This window comes from Amphiura filiformis, chromosome 11 (genome assembly GCF_039555335.1).
Source record: "Amphiura filiformis chromosome 11, Afil_fr2py, whole genome shotgun sequence".
Classification (NCBI taxonomy): Eukaryota; Metazoa; Echinodermata; class Ophiuroidea; order Amphilepidida; family Amphiuridae; genus Amphiura; species Amphiura filiformis.
In genome coordinates, this window is record NC_092638.1 from 20,344,331 (window position 1) to 20,350,330 (window position 6,000).

The following is a 6,000-nucleotide window of genomic DNA, read 5'->3' on the forward strand; positions in this document are numbered from 1 at the left end:
ACGCGTAGCAGCTCCACGTTGTGGCGGTTACGGCCAGCCATATATTGATCATGCGAAAATCGTAAAACATAGAATAGAAACAGTGTGACAGGCGCTCAAAATCTCAAATTGTATGCTTAGCCTGAGTTGCACGGCCTATCTCGAATAAAATCACCATGCGTAGTTGTTGAAAAACGTGAGGATTCATCGTACTATCACGGCAATTTTTAACACGAAGATATAGGGATGATGACGGTGTGCAGCGGTTCTTATGGCCACATTTGGTCGAAATCGGGTCAAGCGCTAGAAGCATTTGAAAGATTTTCATATAATGATCTCTAATAACCCCTACATCCTTTCATCCCTAACTATGTCAGTGCTGCTTGTGGCCAAGTTTGGTCGAGATTGGCGCAAGCGTCTGGCACTAGTAGCATTTTAAATGATGGTTTGACGAAAGAAATGGAAGTATATCTAGTCCCAAATCGTGGTCATAGTACATAAACATAGCTGGGCGTGTTGGTGAGGTACCTGACCCCTGCAAAAATGTTCCAAAAATTTTCCCCTAGTCATGCGGTTTGCTGTCACAAAGTTTGAGCCTTGTATTCATTACAGATGTCTAGAAAATGCAATTCTAATATTTGACTTTGGATGGCCTTTGGTCAAATATTTCTATAAAGTTAACCTTTATAGAAAGGTTAACTTCATACGAAGATTTTCAATTGCGATTTTCTCGAAATGCGTGTTTTTCAAGATAGACCAGTATGTGATGCGACCGACGATATATAGGTGCCGGAGGGAACGTAGGTAAGAGGTAGGGCCTATGGGTTGTGCTTTCCGGGGAATAATCTAATTCATAATCAAATTATCTACATCATCATGCATCGTTTATATTTCAGACAAATAAACCCCCCCCCCCCCACCACCACCACCACCCCTCAATATATGCACATGATTTCTACATGTAGGCCTCATATAGAACTCGGGTGTAATTATACCGTGTGTCGAAAGTCCGTTCCGCCTATATTCTTACTTCCCCAGGCGCATAGCATCAATATGGAAGTACCCTCTCTGTTTATTTGCCTTTGGGCTACTAGCTGCAATGAACCCTAAGGCTCATTGCAGCGAAAAAAAATGGTTGGCCGTTGTTCTAGAGTTTTAGAGCTAATTTGGTATGTTTTGACATATTTAAAGGTCTGCAAACCTTGATTTTCAATGGAAAAACAACAATAACCGAGGTTTGCAGACTTTCGGAGGTTATCGACCATAAAAAGACAACAACTTCAAATAAATGGCTAAGTGACATTTATATTGATCCAAAACAATAACCAGTAACAAATTAATATCAAATTAATTGTGTGAGTTTAATTTAAAGCATGTTAAAATGGTTTTCTTATGGGGGGAGGAACAGACTTATGACACACGGTATATAAGGTACATGCACGTGTCATGAAAGTGTGCCACCTACGGCAGAGAGCATCAACTGTCGCCCGCGTTGATAGATATCCGATAATGACAATGTTAGCACAATAGGCTATTATATACGTATGGTTATAGGCCATTATACTTTTGGTTATATATACCCTCTTGTGTCCTCCCAGCACAATAGTGTTATGATTGCAGACCAGTTCATCTCCACTTTTTAATCCCTTGATTTTTGGTTTCTGAACAAAAGAGAAACCAAAACTAATGATTTGAAATGAGGGAATGTAGAAATCATGTTATGTAATACTAGCAGCTATTAATCATGCTTCAGTGGGCAAGTATATCTAACTTTAAAGGGAGTCTCCGGCAATCATAAAATTATGCCTTAAGGGGTGGGGTATGAACGTTTGGACAGTATTTATTGTGGGACATTAGAGCACATCAGATATATCGAATTGCATTCTGAATACGAAGAATATCCATCTGATATCAAATAATGTTGATTATTTTTTGAAATTCGCAATGTAATACACATTTTATGGCAAATGATTAAAAATTGATATTTTTGAGTGTATGTAGGTGGGATGAAAAGCCGACGATTGATTGAAAATGTTGACCTTTCGAATTGAAGATATGGATTTTTTTTCCCAAAACACCATTATCACAACTTCAGCCGTGTAACTTACCTAAAAAGTAGTTCTTTTAATTAAAAATAGAATAAATAAAATCACTCCGCGCTTTTTGTACCAGAGCCGTACTAGACAGGGACCCCCCCCATTTGCACAAGTATACACATTTTTAAAATCAGCACCCTCCCCCCAACACACACACACCCAAACAAAATCCTGGCTACGGTCCTATAATATTTTATTCGTCGAATGGGGTTTCTTTCTTTCTGTGCACACTATAGAAGACGTTTTACAATGTAGAAATCATGTTATGTAATACTAGCAGCTATTAATCATGCTTCAGTGGGCAAGTACATCTAACTTTAAAGGGAATCTCCGGCAATCATAAAATTATGCCTTAACCCTAACCGCCTAAGGGCTTTTTGGCGACGGGAAGGGAAAGAAGGAAAGAAGTTGTTTGCTCTGGTTGGGATTCGAACCCGAGACCCCTCGCATGCCAAGCACTCGGTCGGCGACACTTTGCCACGGGTCTTGGGCTTCGCTGGCCAGCGAAACCGTGCCTATATATCACTTAGGGCGATTGCGTCATCATACCACGTGGGATGCATGCACGAACAGCGCATATATCAAGTAGTATTTTGTAGTATTCAGGAGGGTTAGGGTTAAGGAAGCATATACTGAGTTTCGATAGTGTTCCCCTAACCCTAACCGCCTAAGGGCTTTTTGGCGACGGGAAGGGAAAGAAGGAAAGAATAAAGAGAGAAAAGAAGGAAAGAAGTTGTTTGCTCTGGGTGGGATTCGAACCCGAGACCCCTCGCATGCCAAGCACTCGGTCGGCGACACTTTGCCACGGGTCTTGGGCTTCGCTGGCCAGCGAAACCGTGCCTATATATCACTTAGGGCGATTGCGTCATCACACCACGTGGGATGCATGCACGAACAGCGCATATATCAAGGAGTATTTTGTAGTATTCAGGAGGGTTAGGGTTAAGGGGTGGGGTATGAACGTTTGGACAGTATTTATTGTGGGACATTAGAGCACATTAGATAATCGAATTGCATTCTGAATACGAAGAATATCCATCTGAAATTTGAAATTCGCAATGTAATACACATTTTATGGCAAATGATTAAAAATTGATATTTTTGATATTTAACAGTACTCGAAGTAAACGTTATAAATCTGATGATTTATACTTAAAGTGTATGTAGGTGGGATGAAAAGCCGACGATTGATTGAAAATTGTGACCTTCCGAATTGAAGATATGGATTTTTTAAAAAAAAAAAAAAAAAAGAATGAAAATTATTTGATATCAGAAAGACATTCTTCGTATTCAGAATGCAATTCGATATGTCTGATGTGCTCTCATGTCCCACAAAAAATACTGTCGAAATGCTCAAAACTCTCATTCCAGATCCCTTAAATGTTAGAAATATAATTATCAAGCACACATCACGTGGTTTTATTTAAAACAAACTCATATTAAAACGAATAAACACAGTTGGCTCTCAGCACGCGATATTCAAAATTCCCGAGCCGAAATTGTCTAAGTGCAATGACGTAATGGTTATTTGTGCTCAATTGTCGTCGGCCTTCATTGTATTACTGGGACGTCATTGCACTAGACAATTTCGGCGTTCATTTGAATATCGCGTGTTGAGAGACGGATGTTTTTATTGATCACCAAAAGACTTATTTGATAAAGTTTTAGTTCTGAGTCCGAATCGATTTGTTTCAAGGAAGTCTCTTCTAGGGGTGGGGGACTGAAGCTTAGGGACATAAAAGTAATTGTAATTTTCATTATAATTGGGTGTAGAGACTTAATTGCACTCAGATAAACCAGCCTCATCTTCGGTGTAAGCACATATATACTTGCAAACATATTTGAAGAGCTTGGTTCCGGACCGGTAAGTCCACAATCACATGTTTCTGATTTACCTGTGCGATATTGCAATGGGTTGTGATGCCATAGGTATAGTAATTTCAGTTGGATGCACCATTACAAAGCAAACAGTGGATGGATGCATAGTAACAATACTGTGTGAGGCCTTTGGTTCCCAAATGAGAACAATAATCTCCATATTATTGTTAAGCAGCATTGTTGGGGGTAAATAATGGCTTGTTAATGGTACAACCCATTGTTGCTAATGGCAAACCTGTCAAAGTTATTGTGATTGTATCAAACAAGTAAATGAGAAACATATGATTGTGGACTTAACATGGTTTGGAAAAAAGCTCTTCATTTATACAACATTTAATCTTGATATTTTTGTTTCATGTTTTTTTAGTGATTCGTCCAGAAAACCCAGTAAAGATTCTACCAATACTGCTAGAGAACCGAAACTAGCAGGAAGAAAAGGCACTCAAACATCGAAATATGATGGGCTATGATGACACACAATAAATGTAACCATAGACTAAAAATAATAGAGACAATCGACCAAATGGCAAAGTCCAAGCATCATCTGTCTGGTAAATGGCCAATCGTTCCATATGAAGTGCGACATATGAAACTGCTACACCCTTCACATAAATACAAAGGCAAGATATCGGTCAAAATGCTTACTTTTCTCATTTGAAACAATATACGGGACTGCCCTCCCTTTTTTTCTCCAAACATTGACCAAATATTGATATTTAAAACAAAATATATAATTTAAAAAAAGTATCATAATCATGAGTAACGATTAAAATAAAGGCACTTCTGTGAGTATCAAAAGTCAAATTGTCACATATTTCAAAAGAGAATGAGTGTGATAAACCCTAGAACTACGCGTTTACGCCCAAATGACCTAGGCTATTCGTAGATATTTTGCGCTCATTTTGGTGATAAAATATTTACCGGCCGGCCATCAAATATGACCATAGAGGGTGAGGCCCCACCCAGCAAACTCAAAACGTTTTCGACACCATTCGCAAAAGGTTAGACAAGGTTGCCAGAAAACGTTTAAATGTCGGGTTATCTAAAGGGCATATGAAGGGTATAAAACGTTTTCATAACATTTAAAAACATTTGTTGATAACCTACTGCAAATATTCTAACATAATGTTAAAAGTGTTGACAAAATATTTGGCAAAAAATGTTTGCAAAAAAATATTTTTGAATAACATTTTCAAAACATTTTCAAAATACCGTAAACGTTCGCCTAATGGCGCTTTTGGATTCTTAGAAATATGAGAGCGCCATCCTTGTAAAATCTCAACAGCATTAAGGATACGTGTATGTTAAATTGAGCAACCTGGACATAATGCCTCAGAAAAAAATATCGTGACATGACCCAATACTTAAGGTCACTAGGTTAGTTGCTAGAGCAGCAAATGTTTTGGGGTTTCTTCAGGTATTCTTTCTCAAAGTGTCATTGGACTTAATTTGTAAATCGATTCATACGTTATACCTAACTCATTTTGGTAAATCTTTTTATAACATTGTAATTTCTTCATATTTTTTTAATATTCTTCAGTTCAAAATTACACCCTTCTATTGTCTGACCCGTTAGCTCAGTTGGTAGAGGGTGCGCCTTGAATGGTGAATGGTACTTGTTTGACTCTTGATTTCTGCCCCCACTTTTATGTGAAGAAGGGTCAAGATTTTTTTTTTGATTTTGTCCCCATTTTACGAAAGAATATTGTGAATTTTAATTTTCTTATTTTTTAGATAAATAGGTACTGGAACAAACGGCAACAAAACCCGCTGACAAAATTTGCTCCACCTGCTACCTATCAATGCGTGATATATTCCACTACATTTAACAGTTAAATGACCTTTGAAAAATAGAACGGCCTCAATGTTTCAAATTGTGTAACTACATTACTTTATTCATTTATGCATTATAAATGATCAGCTAGATCAGACCATTGATCATATACGCTGGCGAAGTTACGTAATAATCGGATTAACTACCATAGCAATAGGTGAAAACAATTTTTGAATATACCGCGCTGCACTGATACTTTCACGCGGTACCTCT